Source organism: Salmo salar, chromosome 12, assembly GCF_965601325.2.
Source record: "Salmo salar chromosome 12, fSalSal1, whole genome shotgun sequence".
Taxonomy (NCBI): Eukaryota; Metazoa; Chordata; class Actinopteri; order Salmoniformes; family Salmonidae; genus Salmo; species Salmo salar.
Window position 1 is genome coordinate 52,291,643 of NC_138302.1, and position 17,420 is coordinate 52,309,062.

The following is a 17,420-nucleotide window of genomic DNA, read 5'->3' on the forward strand; positions in this document are numbered from 1 at the left end:
TATTTATCCCTGTGTTTCCTGTCTCTCTATGCCAGTTCATCTTGTTTGTCAAGTCAACCAGCGTGTTTTCCGTGCTCCTGCTTTTTCCTTTTTTTCAGTTTTTTGCTAGTCCTCCCGGGTTTTGACCCATGCCTGCCTAGACTCTGAACCCGCCTGCCTGACCATACTGCCTGCCCTGACCTCGAGCCTGCCTGCCACTCAGTACCTGCTGGACTCTGACCTTTGTTATGATCTTTTGCCTGTCCACGACCATTCTCTTGCCTACCCCTTGGATTATAATAAATATCAGAGACTCAAACCATCTGCCTCCTGTGTTTGCATCTGGGTCTTGCCTTGTACCCTTATACGGGTGCTCTATAGGCAGGGTCACCCACAATACCACTCCCATCAACCTATGAGTGTCAGGGAATCACAGTGAGGCTATCCAATTCATGCTTATTAACCCTTTCACACGTACCATCACACAGGTGTGATCATTCTACAGTGGTCCCTGAAGCGTACGATCACACCCGTGTGATTAGAACGCTTATTTAGAACGGCCAGTTTTGAATGACGCAACAATCAGCATTTGAGCTGACCACACTTTTTTCAGAAACTATTTACAGAAACACAGTCCTTACAAAGTTATGTCCAGAATGTGAGCAGTTTATTTTTGGATGCAGTGTTCAGATATTCACAGAAGTATTTATAGCATAACACAATCAACCAAACCAGAAAAAAAATGTAGGCTACATTTGTTCTAGCGCTAACGGAGGAAAGATTGACGCAACACAAGCGGTCATATTTATATAACTCTCGGCTGACAAACTACAATATGAATTAGCTAATAGCAATTACTATTTATAATTAATCACATCATGGTTGAGCTCACCATCGATCGAAATAATCAAGTAAAACATTTTCTAGAAAGTAATCCGACGATTAGTTTTAGCGCATCGCCATGGTTTTTTTCCTCACAGAAACCAAAGACAATTAGAGAAGACAAGATTAGTTTGGTCTGTTTATAGTATGCATTTTGAAGGGGTGTGTTGTCTACCATCGTTCACATCTCACCATTCACTTCCTGAAGTTCTCAAAAAATGAGTGAACCCTTGCTCACCTCATTTTGTTATAGCATCTTTGGTCCGACAGACGATTATGTGAAACCCAGAATGCATTGTATGCACCTGTACTGACCTCGCCTTCTGGATGGTAGCGGGGTGAACAGGCAGTGGCTCAGGTGGTTGCTGTCCTTGATGATCTTTTTGGGCTGCCTGTGACATCGGGTGCTGTAGGTGTCCTGGAGGGGGGTAGTTTGCCCCCGGTGTTGTGCAGACCGCACTACGCTCTGGAGAGCCCTGGGGTTGTGGACGGTGCAGTTGCCGTACCAGGCGGTGATACAGCCTGACAGGATGCTCTCAATTGTGCACCTGTAAAGGTTTGTGGGTTTTAGGTGAAAAGCCACATTTCTTCAGCCTCCTGAGGTTGAAGAGGCGCTGTTGCATTTTGTCAGTGATATGTACGCAGAGGAACTTAAATATCTCTCTCTCTCTCTCTCTCTCTCTCTCTCTCTCTCTCTCTCTCTCTCTCTCTCTCTCTCGCTCTCGCTCTCACTCTCACTCTCACCAGAGAGGAAGGGATTGATTATCGTTATTGATTACCGTTCCCTGAATGACATCACGGTCAAGAACCGATTGCCACTTCCACTGATCCCAGCGACCCTTTAACAAGTGGGCCGCGCCAACGTCTATACAAAACTCAACCTGCGAAGTGCATATAACCTTGTCCGTATAAGTGAAGGCGACGAATGGAAGACGGCCTTTATCACCGCACGAGGGCACTATGAATACCTGGTCATGCTCTACGGCCTTACTAACGGCCCCGTCGTCTTCTAACACTTTATGAACAAGGTTTTCCAGGTTATGATCAACCGCTTTCTCACCGTCTACTTTGATGACATCCTGATTGACTCCCACTCCCTGAAGGAACACATACAGCATGTGCAAAAGGTTATTCAATAGCTCCTTGACCATAACCTTTATGTGAAGACTGAAAAGAGCGCCTTCCATGTAATCTCGGTAAACTTCCTCAGCTTCTTACTGACACCTGGAGGGGTCAGCATGGATGAGAACAAAGTCACCACCGTCAGTAACTGGCCCAAACCCACCACTGTTAAGGAACTTCAACGTTTCATTGGGTTCTCCAACTAAAATTGCCGGTTCATTCTTCAGTAGAACTTCAGTTCTACTGCCGCCCCCCTCACTGCCCTTACCAGCCAAAAGACCCGGAGCCTTCAGTGGACTGATACCACCCTGACTGCTTTCAACAACTTGAAACGCCTCTTCACCTCAGCTCCTGTCCTTCGCCAACCTGATCTGACCCTTCCTTTCAACCTGGAGGTGGATGCCTCCGAAGTAGGAGTAGGAGCCATACTCTCTCAGCGGGTGGGAACACCTCCAAAATCACATCCCGTGCCTTCTTCTCCAGGAAATTATCCTCTGCTGGGAGGAATTATGATGTGGGGAATAGAACTCCTCGCCATCAAGCTGGCCCTCGAGGAGTGGCGCCACTGGTTGTAGGGCGCACAACATCCCTTTCTCGTCCTAACAGATCATTGTAATCTGGAATATATCAGAGGGGCCAAGAGGTTAAACTCCAGACAAGTCCGCTGGGCTCTTCTTCACACGCTTCCATTTTCATGTTGCTTACATCCCTGGAAAGAAAAACGTAAAAGCTGATTCTCTCTCCCGCCAGTTTGACCTTCCAACCAGTAACTCAGATCCTACACCCATTCTTCCTTCCTCTTGCTTTATGGGACCGGTACAGTGTGAGGTTTACTCTGCCATACAAGAAGCCCTAACCTCAGACCTCCAGAGACACGTACCAGCAGCTGTTAGGAGTTACGTACCAGCAGCTGTTAGACCCCAACTGATGCAATGGTGTCACACTGTCACAGAAGTTGTCATGGAGAGAAGACCAAGGCGCAGCGGGTATGTGGATACTCATGGTTTTAATTTCAAAAGAGTAAAGTATTCACTGACAAAACAATAAAGATGACAACAGCAACAGTTTTACAGGCTATAGAAACGCAGTGCAAAAACAACTACCCACAACCCCAAAGAAAAACACACACACCTATATAGGACTTCCAATCAAAGGCAACTCAACACACCTGCCTTCAATTGGAAGTCCCAATCACCAACACAAACATTCACACACACAAAACTGCCACGTCCTGACCCCAAAACTAATACAATAGCTCCATCTGCTGGTCAGGACGTGACACACACGTCCTTGGGGTCAGGACATCCGGGCATTACACGAACCACCGAACTTCTAGCTCGGAAATTCTGGTGGTCCTCACTGGCATCTGACATAAGGGATTACGTACTCTCCTGTCCAGTCTGCGCCCAAACCAAAAGCCCTTGTCATCTCCCTTCTGGTAAGTTTCAACCTTTGCCAATCCCTCACAGACCCTGGTCCCACATAGCTGTTGACTTCATCACAGACCTTCCTGAATCCTCTGGTAACACCACCATCCTTGTCATAGTAGACCATTTTTCAAAAATGGGTCGTCTGGTTCCTCTTTCTCATTTACCTAACACCATGGAATTGGCTGAGTGTATGTTTCAGCAGGTGTTCCGTCTGTATGGGATTCCAGAGGACATCGTCTCTGACCGCGGGCCCCAGTTTGTCTCCCGGGTGTGGCGAGCCTTCTCTGGCTGACTGGGGGTCGCCCTCAGCCTCTCCTCCGGGTACCATCCCCAGACCAACGGGCAGACAGAACGCCTGAACCAAGAAATAGGGAAGTACCTCCGCCAACAATGTTCTGCTTCTCTAAATGACTGGAGTCGGTATATGGCCTGGGCTGAATACGCTCAGATCTCACTCATGCGTTCATCCCCCTGCCTTACTCCATTTCAGTGTGTACTTGGTTACCAACCCCCCATGTTTCCCTGGGAGGCGGAGCCTGGTACAGTCCCAGGTGTCGATGACTGGTTTCGGCGTAGTGAGCAGGTATGGGAGACCGCTCACCGACATCTGCAGGAAGCCTCTAATACCCAGAAATGCTTTGCCAACTGGGGGTACTGTAAGGTTCTGTATGTATTTTCTTAGTCAACCTTGTGTTCTGTTTTGTTGTGTTCTTGGCCGTAGCCCTGTCTTTCATTTTTTGTTCATTGATTTCACCTGTGTTAGTTACTCACCTGGTCTCATCAGCTCCTTATTTAGTTCAGTTCATTGTGTTTGTGCATTTGAGGTATTGTTTGCTTTCACTCTACACCTTTTTCTTGAGTATTCATTACAGGCATAAGCGTAAATATGTATATTTCATTTCTAAATCCGAATGAGCGGTTGTTGGGGTGCTAAATATCAATATTTATGATGAGCGTATTATTCAACTGTATGTGCGATAATTGAATTTCTTTGTCTCTGCTTCTCCCGCTTTTTCGTTCCCCACCCCTTTCATTGTGTAATAAGACGTCATATCGGCTTAGTCCACTAGGGACTTTTCATTGCATCATGTTAGTAATCAACGTATAATCTATCGTGTGTGTGTGTTTATGTAATTCTGTGTGATCATTTAGTTAGTTAGTTAGTAAATAAATAATTAAGCCATTTTGTGTATCACCAAGTCATGTAGACTAGGGTTCATGCAGATTTAACTGATTATGCAATGTTCAGAATGAGACTGATATGAGAATGGCTGACAGCTACAATAGAAGTTCTGATATTCTTTAGTTAATTCAGGAAATGGTTACTCATTAAACTTTTCCCGTGGTGCGGCAGGTTACTAATTATTTGATAAATAGCATGTCATCGCATTAATGATAGTCACGACACCACAACCATTTCCTTTGTTTTGTTGTCGTTGAGTGAGAGGTTATTTTCCTGACACTACACTCCGAGAGCCCTCACCTCCTTCCTGTAGGCTGTCTCGTTGTTCTTGGTAATCAAGCCTACTACTGTTGTGTCGTCTGCAAACTTGATGATTGAGTTGGAGGTGTGCATGGCCATGCAGTCATGGGTGAACAGGGAGTACAGGAGGGGGCTGAGCACGCACCCTTGTGGGGCCCCTGTGTTGAGGTTCAGCAAAGTGGAGATGTTGTTTCCTACCCTCACCACCTGGGGGCTTCCCGTCAGGAAGTCCAGGACCCAATAGCACAGGGTGGGGTTGAGACCCAGGGCCTCAAGCTTAATAATGAGCTTGGAGGGTACTATGATGTTGAATGCTGAGCTATTGTCACTGAACAGCATTCTTACATAGGTATTTATCTTGTCCAGATGGGATAGGGTAGTGTGATGGCGATTGTACCATCTGTGGACCCATTGGGGCGGTAAGTAAATTGGGTCTAGGGTGACAGGTAAGGTGGAGGTGATATGATCTGCCTAGAAGGCCAGCATCCCGGAGTCTCCTCTTCACTGTTGATGTTGAGACGGGTTTTGCGGGTACTATTTAATGAAGCTGCCAGTTGAAGACTTGTGAGGTGTCTGTATCTCAAACTAGACACTCTAATGTACTTGTCCTCTTGCTCAGTTGTGCACCGGGGCCTCCCACTCTTCTTTCTATTGTGGTTAGAGCCAGTTTGCGCTGTCCTGTGAAGGGAGTAGTAAACAGTGTTGTACGAGATCTTCAGTTTCTTGGCAATTTCTCACATGGAATAGCCTTCATTTCTCAGAACAAGAATAGACTGATGAGTTTCAGAAGAAAGTGCTTTGTTTCTGGCCATTTTAGCCTGTAATCGAACCCACAAATGCTGATGCTCCAGATACTCAAATGGTCTAAAGGCCAGTTTTATTGCTTCTTTAATTAGGACAACAGTTTTCAGCTGTGCTAACATAATTGCAAAAGGGTTTTCAAATGATCAATTAGCCTTTTAAAATGATAAACTTGGATTAGCTAACACAACGTGCCATTGGAACAGAGGAGTGATGGTTGCTGATAATGGGCCTCTGTACGCCTGTGTAAATATTCCATTAAAAATCAGCCGTTTCCAGCTACAATAGTCATTTACAACATTAACAATGTCTACATTTTGATGTTATTTTAATGTACAAAAAATGTGATTTTCTTTAAAAAAAACAAGGACATTTCAAAGTTACCTTAAACTTTTGAACGGTAGTGTACATATTACCTCGACTAACCGGTGCCCCCGCACACTGACTCTGTACCGGTACCCCCTGCATATAGCCTCGCTATTGTTACTGCTGCTCTTTAATTATTTGTTACTTTTATTTATTTTTATTTTTTTAGGTATTTTTCTTAACTGCATTTTTGGTTAAGGGCTTGTAAGTAAGCATTTCATTGTAAGATCTACACCTGTTGTATTCGGCGCATGTGACAAATAACATTTAATTTAAAATGTAGTGGTACGTGCTTTCAGTTTTGCGTGAATGCTGCCATCTATCCACCGTTTCTGGTTAGGGTAGGTTTTAATAGTCACATTGGGTACAACATCTCCTATACACTTCCTTATAAACTAACTCACCGAATCAGCGTATATGTCGATATTATTCTGAGGCTACCCGGAACATATCCCAGTTCGCGTGATCAAAACTATCTTGAAGCATGGATTCCGATTAGTCAGACTTGAGTTGAATAGTCCTTGGTACAGGTACTTTCTGTTTGAGTTTCTGCCTATAGGAAGGGAGGAACAAAATGGAGTCGTGGTCAGATTTGCCGAAAAGGAGGGTGGGGGAGGGCCTTGTATACATTGCGGAAGTTAGAGTAACAACGGTCGAGTGTTTTTCCAGCGAGTGCTACAGTCGATATGCTGATAGAATTTAGTTAGCCTTTTCCTCAAATTTACTTTGTTAAAATCCCCAGCTACAATAACTGCAGCCTCCTGATATATGGTTTCCAGTTTGCATAAAGTCCAGTGAAGTTCCTTGAGGGCCATCGTGGTATTGATTGTGCTCTCTGTAGTGCTATCTAGAGCAAGGTTTTACAACTGCGGTGCTGGAACAAAAGCCTGTACACCCGGTAACTCACCAGGACTGGAATTGGAGACTGATTTAATGCGGTCCATTCTAGCAGTGAATATGGTGACAGATCACCCAATATGGTAAACTTTTCTAAACCTATCTAAATAGGGGTTTACCTTTTCCCACAGAGTTCACAGATGTATGGTTTCTCTCCAGAATACCGCCTTAAATGTGTTTGCAAATTACCCACCTGTTGAAAATAAATCAGTAAAAAGGTCAGTTATCATCCATGTAAATCTCCCTATTTGCCTAGTGGACACACTAAAAGGGCTTTCATAAATTAATTCAACAAATGAGAACTGTGCAGCTTTTCCTGTGAACAAATTTTCCTCTGTGAGAAAGAAAACACATCACCTTACAAATATCAGCATAACTTTTTGTGAGGCATTTTTCCACACATACATTTTACGACTCCAAAAATCAGCAATGACACATTGGTGAAATTAACAAACTACCAGTGTGTGAGCGCTTGTGAAGTTCCAGGTTGCTTGTATTGTATTTCTTCAGGTAGATGGCCTTCTTTGGCCGCATTGGCTCGTTGACTGGGTAGACCTTTCCTTCGGAGTAGGCTGTGGTTGATAGCTCTTCAGAAGGCAACGTTGAACCAAACTCCTCAACTGGCATAACCTGGTCAAAGGGTGGGTTTGAGGGAGCTGCATTGCGTGAACCCACAGGGACATTCCCGCATGGTTGTGTGACCCCAAATTGGAACTGCTGCTCTTCGACCAGCACAAGGGGGCTTGGGTATTGGTTTACAGCTGAGTCTCTGGGACTGCCTGTGCAGTGGCTGTAGTCTCACATTTAGGATTGCCACCATGAGGCATTGGAGACCCACTGCCCAAGGCAGACCTCTGGCCTTCCGAAGAAGGGCAATGAAGGTCCACATTTTGGGCAGGGTCGGTTCTGAGGAGGCAGTCGTTTTCCGAGGTCAAGACACCAGACAATGGAAAGGATGGGGCCTCCATGGCAGGAGGGCAGGGTTTAAGGAAAGTGGTGCACATGCCCTGTACGTTTGGGATCTGCAAGCACTGGGTGATGTCTAACAGTGCTTGTACATTGTCCTGGTTGATGTCCAGATGGGAGGTGTACATGTAGTCCAGTATCTGGCTGATGCCTCCCACATCCTGAATCACCAGGTGCAAAAAAATATTCTGACTTGGTGAATCTTTGGAACAAAGACGAGGTGAAATGTTTATTTTGCAATGTCGACACATTGCCAATTTAGACAGGTGGAGCGCTACCAAGTTTGAACTATAACGACAAATTCTTATTTACAATGACGGCCTACCCCGTCCACACCTGGACGACACTGGGCCAATTGAGCGCCACCCTATGGGACTCCCAATCACGGCCAGAAGTGGATTTGAACCAGGGACTGTAGTGACACATCTTGCACTGTAGTGCAGTGCCTTAGACCCCTGCCCGACTCGGGAGCCCTACCAGCTATTACCAGAAGTTACTTTTTTGTAGCTGGCTAGGAGACTTAGGTTAAGGTTAGGAAAATGGTTAGGTTTAGCTAAAATGCTCACTTAACCTGCTACAAAAAGTAACCTCCACTCACAACCCTACCCCCACAGAGTTTCTAAACCCAGAGGCATAACATCGCAAGACTTCCGGGAACGCTTGGGAAGCAGACCAAGCAAGGGTTTGGGGTTTGAGAAGTCAATGAGAGAAGTGACATTTTCTTCCTTAGATTCGATCCAACGTCTTAAGTAGTTGAACATGTTATTACTCCAACATTGTGAAAGTGAGAAACTGACACATTTACATTTTTGTCTAAAACAACTTTATATAGAAGGAGTGGCTGATTGAGCTGCACAAAAAGATAATGGGGAGTGATTCATACCAAGATTAAGCCTAGTGAAGCTACCGATATTTCTCACCAAGCCACCTAACGTCTTCCTGGCGCCATAAGATACAGCCATGAATTAACATGGACTGTCAATGCAGACAAGTTTTTTTGTAAGGCGACCAACTGCTGATGCATTCACGTCACGTTAATGTCACATGACACGTACACGTCATGTACATGTGACAGTTTATTATAAAAGATCTCAACATGAACGCCTTAAAAACGTCTACATGACATCTACGCGTACATCATGCTTTCACGTCGTGTACTGCATGTGTCACGTGTTAGTTTAAGTGTCAGTTTAGTTTATTATAAAAATCTCACCATGAACGCCTTACAAACGTCTACATGATGTCTACATGTACATGCTTTTTTTATTTTTTATTATTGGCCTCTGATAGGCAAGGTTGAAACGTCGCCATATTGCTTATACTAATCAAATCCTCAGATTTCCACAAGTGCATAGGGTCTAGGTATCCATTTAAAATTGGGCCTAGAATGGCAAATATCTGCAATGGTGGAAACATCATCTAGTCTAGTCAGTGACACTCCCCTTGTGGCCCCACAACCACTTTGAAATAATTGATCTGAAAGAAGTCAGACAAGCACAGAGCACAGTAAGGCAGAGAAGCCATGTCTCTTCTGTCTCTTTGCTCAGTCTTTCACCTACTCCTAGTTACAGAATGTAACACCAGCTAATGATTTAACCAAACAGTTTTGGTATCCATTATACTGGTAGTTAGAGGTTATGTACTGTTTGGTGGAGCACAGAGAATCTGACCAACCTGAGGAAACAGGAGTCTCATAAAATGTCTGTGTCCAGTTGCAGGGACTAATCCATTTGAATTTAGAAAATGCTCCATGAAGTAATCCAACAATGTGTATGACGCCATCTTGTCTATTTCAAGTCTTCTCTCATTAATTGAGACAGGTGGGTCCACCCCAAAGTGCAGACACCTGTCTCAATCAATGACAAACATTCTGTAGCTAACCTACTCCAAGATGTGTGGAGATAGGCCTTTGCTAAAAAATTAAGGGAATGGGCTTCAATCACCAAAGTACTCAATTCATGATTTTAATTGACTCTGTTTTTCTTTCATGCAAATACAAGGCTGCTGTGGTAGTAGCTAACCTACTCCAAGATGTGTGGCGATAGGCCTTTGCTAAAAAATTAAGGGAATGGGCTTCAATCACCAAAGTACTCAATTCATGATTTTAATTGACTCTGTTTTTCTTTCATGCAAATACAAGGCTGCTGTGGTAGTTACAGTCTTGTTCCATCTCTGCAACTCCTGTACGGACTCGGGAGAGAGCCAAAACACAACCCTGCCAAGCCACACTGCTCGCTTAACCCATAAGCACCAACGTGTCGGAGGAAACACAGTACAACTGGCGACAAAAGTCAGCGTGCATGCGCCCGGCCCGCCACAGGAGTCGCTAGAGCACGATAGGACAAGGACATCCCATACGGCCAAATCCTCCCCTAACCCGGACAATATTGGGACAATTGTTCACCGCCTCATGGGTCTCCCTGTTGCAGCTGGCTCTGACACAGGCTGGGATCAAACCCAGGTCTGTAGTGACGCCTCAAGCAGTGTCTTAGACCACTGTGCCACGCAGGAGGCCCCATGTGGGTGTAACGGATGTAAATCGTACTCTCCTTGCGTTGTGTTTTGTCCAAATAAATCACATCAGCCAGTGGTCCCAGTTGAGCGTAATTTATTTCTGTTGTTAAATAGGAAACAGCACATTAGTTGTGCAGGGCTTATCGGTATTGATGGCTGTCGATGGCAAAATCCCTTGCATCACATTTTCATACTGGATGAACAAAATACAAAAATGAATACAAAATATAACATGTGTAAATACCTGTTGTTAAATAGGAAACAGCACGTTAGTTGTGCAGGGCTTAACGGTATTGATGGCTGTCAATGGCAAAATCTGTAGCATGAAGACAACTGTGTTAGCAGTGGGCTTATGTGACCATTACGTCGGTGTATGCTAGCTAACACACTTATTTACAGAAATCATATGCCAAAGCACATCCCAGAAAGCCCCTCAATCCCTAACAGGTACCATATACCCACACATGTATAAATCAGTAATGTACAGCAAACTTGTACATATTGTAAAATAGAAAATAGAAAACAGTATTCAGTACGTAACCTACCCCTTGCATCACATTGTCATACTGGGAAGACCTGACGTTCGCGATCTCCCCCTATCTGCAAGCGGGGCCAATCACAACACGCCTTATTGTCATTAGAGTTGAACCAACCAATAAGAATGCTTGAACATTAAATACACCTTTCTTTAGAGGCAAGTGGAAACATAACCAACCCTGTTACATTCTCCCCTGCTGAATTACACTTGCATACTATAAAGAAACAAAATGAGGTATGCAATACCTTGCAATACATATGTCACCAAATATTCCAGTGCAAAGACTATTTCCTAAAGAGAATTAGGGGAATTCAAAGAACCCGTAGGAAAACATGCCTGTTACATGTTCAGTACACTCCGTGACAATAAGAACCTCAGACAGAAAAACCTTGGACTACTCGACCTCTGACCCATTACCTCCATGGGGTCTCTTGAAAGTAAAAATAAAAGAAAATGGCCAAAAGACTTGGATTCTAATCCTACACCCACACAGGGATTCTAATGAATTCTGTATGAAAAACCCTCTGTGTCTGCATAGTCTCTATGAGTCTCACTGGGTGTTTCCTAACCTGACCAGCCCCTGACCTGACAGGCCTAACAGAGTTATTACGTTTAACCTGTTCAACTACAACCACCATTGGTGGGTCACTGTCCACAGTCGGTGGGTAGTCAAGGTCAAGGGTTCTGTGACTGTTGCTGGAACTTGTGCCACCAGCGGCATCTTCAGAATGCCTTTCTTCCTCAGAGGGTTCGGACATTTCTTCTCCAAAGGTTAGCTCTGACATGCTTGTGCCACCAGTGGCACCCTCAGAATGTGGTGAGTTCTGAGGGTCCCTCGCCAGTGGCCAATCTTCCAGCACATCTGGGGTCTCTTTTTCAGAGGGCTCTGACTGTGTTTCCTCCGAGGTCTGTTCTGATACCCACACACTAGTCCTCTCACCGATGTCCATTTCTGGTATATCGTTCATGGATGAGTCCTCCGTCTCCTCACTCAGATCCTCACGGTCTCCCATATTAGGTGTCACCAAGGCAGTGTCAGGGAGAGGCAAGAAGTTTACAGTCATTATCAGATTACGGTGGACCGTTTTCTCCTGGCCAGTCGATATGTTCTGTATCTTGAAGATGTGGATGTCACTATTCTTCTCCATAACAATATAGAGGTTGTTCTCCCAACGATCCGCCAGCTTCCTCTTTCCACATTCACCCTTATTCACCAGCAGCACCTGATCACCAACCTCCACTGGAGCGATCACCGACCTCCACTGGAGCTCCTCTGATCTTCCTGTTGTAGAGGCCCACATGCCTCTTCAGCTGTTTGGTTTCCGACACCTGTACCGTCGCCATGGCCTCCCTCAGGTCTCTTGTCAGGGACTTGATGTACTCATCATAGTCTACAACCTCTGAGTCTTGCAGCACAGTACCAAACATCATGTCGACAGGCAGACGTGGGGTTCTCCCAAACACCAACTGGAAAGGGGCGTGGCCAGTGGTTTCATGGACTCTACAGTTGTAGGCGAAGGTCAACGACTTCAGCTTCTGGGGCCACCTGTGCTTCGCTCTCGTAGATAAAGCCCTGATTATGTTTCCCAGCGTTCTATTGAACCTTTCGACTCTCCCGTTCCCAATCGGATGGTAGGGAGTTGTGTGCGACTTCTGCACTCAACAACTCAGCAATCAATTTACTTTCAAAGTTGGCCCCTTGGTCAGAGTGGATATGACGAGGAAAACCATACACACAAAAGATGTTGTTCCACAGCTGAAGGGCCACTGCTTTAGCTGATTGGTTCGGACACAAGAAGGCATGGGCCATCTTAGTAAAATGATCAGTGATGACCAGAACATCCAAGGACTTGATGTTGGAGTCTTCAGCAGACCTGAAGTCCACACACACCAACTCGAGGGGCTCAGTCGTGATGATGTTCTCCAGTGGAGCTCTGGCCTCTGGCTTGGGGGCCTTACTGAACACACACCTCTTGCAGGTCTTGACATACTCTCTTGCATCCGACTCCACACCATGCCAGACGAACCTCTGTCTCGTCAAGTACAACGTCCGCTGTTGCCCCTGATGACCGGCTTCATCGTGGACACCCTTCAAAACTGTCGCCCTCATGGAGGTGGGTACTACATACTGGTATGTCTTCTTCTTTGACAGCAAACTTTTGGTAACGCGATATAGTACACCCATTTTCAGAGTGAGCTTCTCCCAGGTCTTCAGAATCCGCAGAGCCTCAATTGGTTCATGGCCACGTTCCCTCACTAGAAGGTCTACGGCCCCTGTCCACGTAGAAGACAACTCTGGCGAGTGCGTCATCCTGGCGCTGCTTTGATATCAGGTCGTCATGGGATAGCACTCTCACATCTGACATCTCAGATGGCACCAGTGACTGAGTGAGCTGAGGCAGTAGCAGCGCACAGTTCTGTAGACCAGCCTCCCCTTGCGACCTCAGGACTGCTGACACCGCTTCCTTTGACAGAGAACCTGGAGAAGGATAGGAGGTAGTTTAGCAGTCCATGACAATTTCACAGGCATCTGCCTCAATTGACGGTGAGCAGCTTTCGAGGTCGAATGGGTGGTTCGACCAGCGGAGCACATCTTGCACCTTCTCAGCACGTACTCCCGCAGCTTCTTCCAGCAAGGCCTTGTATGGAACCTTTGTGATGCGGTGGAGAGCGCTCGGCTGCACAAATGGCTGTCTACTGAGTGCATCAGCAATGACATTTTTGGGACCGTGGATGTACTTGATGTCAAACTCGAATGGAGCAAGGTTAGCAACCCATCTCTGTTCACAGGTGTCCAATTTGGGCTTGGACAGGATGTACGTTAATGAGTTGTTGTCTGTCCATACAGTAAAAGTCTTGCCCCTTAGCCAACTTCTCACAGACGGCCCAGCGTAAAGCAAAAAACTCTACCCTATGGGCAGGATACTTTGACTGTGCATAAGTAAGTGATTTGCTAGCGAATGCTACGGGTCTGGCACCTGGGAGAGGACAGCACCTAATCCATTACTAGATGCATCTACAGACAGCAAGAAAGGTCTACTAAAATCAGGGTGGGCTAGCATGACCTGATCGAGGAGAGCTTATTTCAACTGACTAAAGGCCTGTTTGCACTCACCAGTCCAGTCTGCTGCTGTGAGTTTCCTATGTATTCCTCTTTTCCTCTTGCCTTTCCCATGGCGTGGTGCCTTCGTCCCAGTTGTCAGCCCATGCAGCGGCTTAGCGATGGTGGAGCACCCCTCAATGAACTGCTGGTAATAGACTTTCATTCCGAGAAAGGACCGAATCTTCCCCTGGGAGGGCACGTCCGTGTTATCCTTCATGAGTTCCTTCTCTGTCATCCCTGCAATAGCCTTCACTTTTTGGGGGTCTGTGGCCACACCTCCTTCACTGATGATATTCCCCAAGAACCGCACTGACCTCTTCATGAAATTGCATTTCTTTGGAGACAATTCCAGATTATGGGCTTTGAGACGCTCAAAAACTGACTCCAAGCGTTGCAATCCAAGTTCTTCAGTCGGGGCAAAAACCAGCACATCGTCCAGGTAGCATAGAAGGCTAGAATAATTTTGATCCCCAAAAATGCTCAACATCACCCTCATGAATGTAGCTGGGCTGTTGCATAGTCCTTCTGGAAGACGGTTATATTCATATAACCCAAAAGGAGAAGTGAAGGCTGTAAACTTCTTGTCGTCTTCATGGACCTCCACATTGTAGTAGCCTGAGGTCAAATCCATTGTAGAGAAAAGGCATTGCCACCCAGGGCTGCCAGAGCATCAGCTTGGTGAGGTAGAGGGTGAGCATCCTTTACGGTGCGAGCATTGAGCCATCGGAAGTCTGTACATAGTCTCAAATCGCCAGACTTCTTCCAGACCAGAACGAGCGGGGAGGCATACTCACTGCTGGATTTCCTGATTATCTCTCGCTCTTCCATCTCATCCAAGGCCTGCCTGAGCTTGTCATAATGGTTAGGGGAGAGCCTACGGTAAGGTAGCCTAAAAGGCTTAGTGTCACTGAGTCTGATGCGATGGACATATCCAGTTCCCACAATCTAGTTTGTGCCGGGAGAAGATAGACTCGTAGCGGGCTATTAGCTGAACTAGCCTGGCCTTACACTGTTGCGACAACTGAGTGGACTCAATGTCAATGTCACCTAGCCCTAACTCGTGCAACACCTCACTTGTCACTCTGTACGGTTTGACGGCACTGTCAACGGTCAAGCTATCTCCACTACCATTGTCAAAGTCTGGATTGTCATTCATTTTGTGTACCTGCTGCACCAGGGGGACCAGTTCGACAGTGGGCCCATCTATATAGTCAGTGTCAAAGTCCTCTAATACCATGCAAGGAAAAACGTCCACTATCTTGGCATTGCGTCTCACTGTTACTGGCTTTGGTGAGGGATTGATAACTTTGACAGGGACCCAGCCATCGCTCCACAATGTCGCTACTGTTCTCCCCACTAGAATGTTTTTTCAGTCTTGAGCGTTCCCTCGTAGGCTCAATAACGACAGCACTGCCGAGGATACATTTTGATGCGAACACAGCCGGCCCCAGACTAAATGTTCCTGCATAGGCTCCAATGTGATCGCCCGCTTCAGTCTTACTGTGCCCACTCTTTCTGGCACTTCGGTCCCTTTCCATCTCTCTACATTAGCCAGCAGACGGAACAGTTTGTCATCTCCATTGTGTTCAGATGATGACATCTTCCAGAAGTCACCGGTCATCTTCAGCTCCCTGATGAGGTGTTTTATCACATTGCTGCCTAGGATGAGCTCATCACGTTGGCCATCCACTACTAGAACAGGGACAGAGACACTGCTGCCATACACAGACAGATTCAATTCACACACACCTACAGGCTTGGTCTTCAAGCCCCCGCAGCCAACCAACACCACTTCAGTTGGACTGAGGGAGCTACTCTTGAGCACACCTGCTTTCTCAAGGCGTGGCACCACTGTTGAGCTCAATGTGCATGCCATAGAACCGCTGTCAATCATAGCACTCACCTCTATAACATCCCCAGTAACACACTAGTATAGAAGAGTTCATCATTGTGGAGCACTCTCTGTGTATTTTGCATAATTACTTTTTCGTTCGACTTGACTTCATCACAAACACTTGAACATATTGACTTTAAATCTACACCACTATCTGATTGGGGCACCTTACAAGGCCCAGCACTTCCCCCTACCCCGTGCGGGCCAGCTACTTTTCCTGCCACTGTGTCGTGTTGCTGTTTGATGGAGCTACGGGAGTTACCGATGAAGTGCGAGGACATTCTTGACGTGTGAGCCCAGCTGCATACAGAGGAAGCAGAGGTGGTGTGAATAACAATGATCCAAAATTACATTTTGGGTGTTTTATTTAACCTTTGTACACCTGTGGTGTTCCCGGTCAAAAATAACCGGTCATTAAAAATAAATTGGTGAGACTACAATTAGTGTATAAAATTGAGTTCAGGCACATGCCCATTCATCAGATGGACACACTTCCTCTCCCAGACCCCCACATGCCACACACACACACACACACACCTCACTCCCCTTCTTGGCTTCCATGGCAACCCCACGGGAACCTTTCCCCAAAACAATCTTTCCCCCACAGGAACCACACCTGTTGGCATTCTCACAAACAATCGCAACCTTGTTTCAATAATATATGGAACTTTTCTCGCAGCTCTGGTATATAAAGCTTTTTCGATGTCTGGCTCACAATTCATTCTGTGGCAGCACAATGACCAAACGATATACTATATGTGAGGCTCTTCATCATATCTTTGATCATGACACTGGTAAGGAGGAGAGAGGCCAGGAAACTGACAGTGAATATGCATTAGAGGTGGAAGTGTCAGAAGTTGAAAATACAGAATATGATTCAGACCAAGAGACTACCGATGTGGAACAATCCAGTGGTGAGGAAGAGGGCCCTACTGAGGTTGTTGTTACATTCTGGTCAAAGAATGGGAATTTGTCCTGGTCTTCATCCCCACCTGAGAGGAGAGGTCGGCTGTCGGCTGAAAATGTTATCAGGATGACTCCAGGGCCATCGAGATACGCCATATCCCAGGTTGATGACATAAAATCCTGCTTCGAACTGTTCCTGACAGAGTCAATCGAAACTATAGTGATAAACACGACCAACTTGGAGGGGAGACGCATTTACAAAGACAACTGGAAGGAGGTAGACCGGACAGACATCCAAGCATACGTGGGTCTCTTGATTTTGGCTGGTTGGTACAGATCCAGAAACTAATCTACCACCAGTTTATGGGATCCAGAGTCTGTTCGGGCAATTTTTCGTGCCACTATGTCATTCCAGACATTTCACGTGTTGTCACGGGTGATTCGCTTCGACAACTGTGATACAAGACCAGGCCGCCGTCAACAAGACAAGCTGGCAGCGATCAGAGCGGTTTGGCACCAGTGGGTGGAGTGCCTGCCAC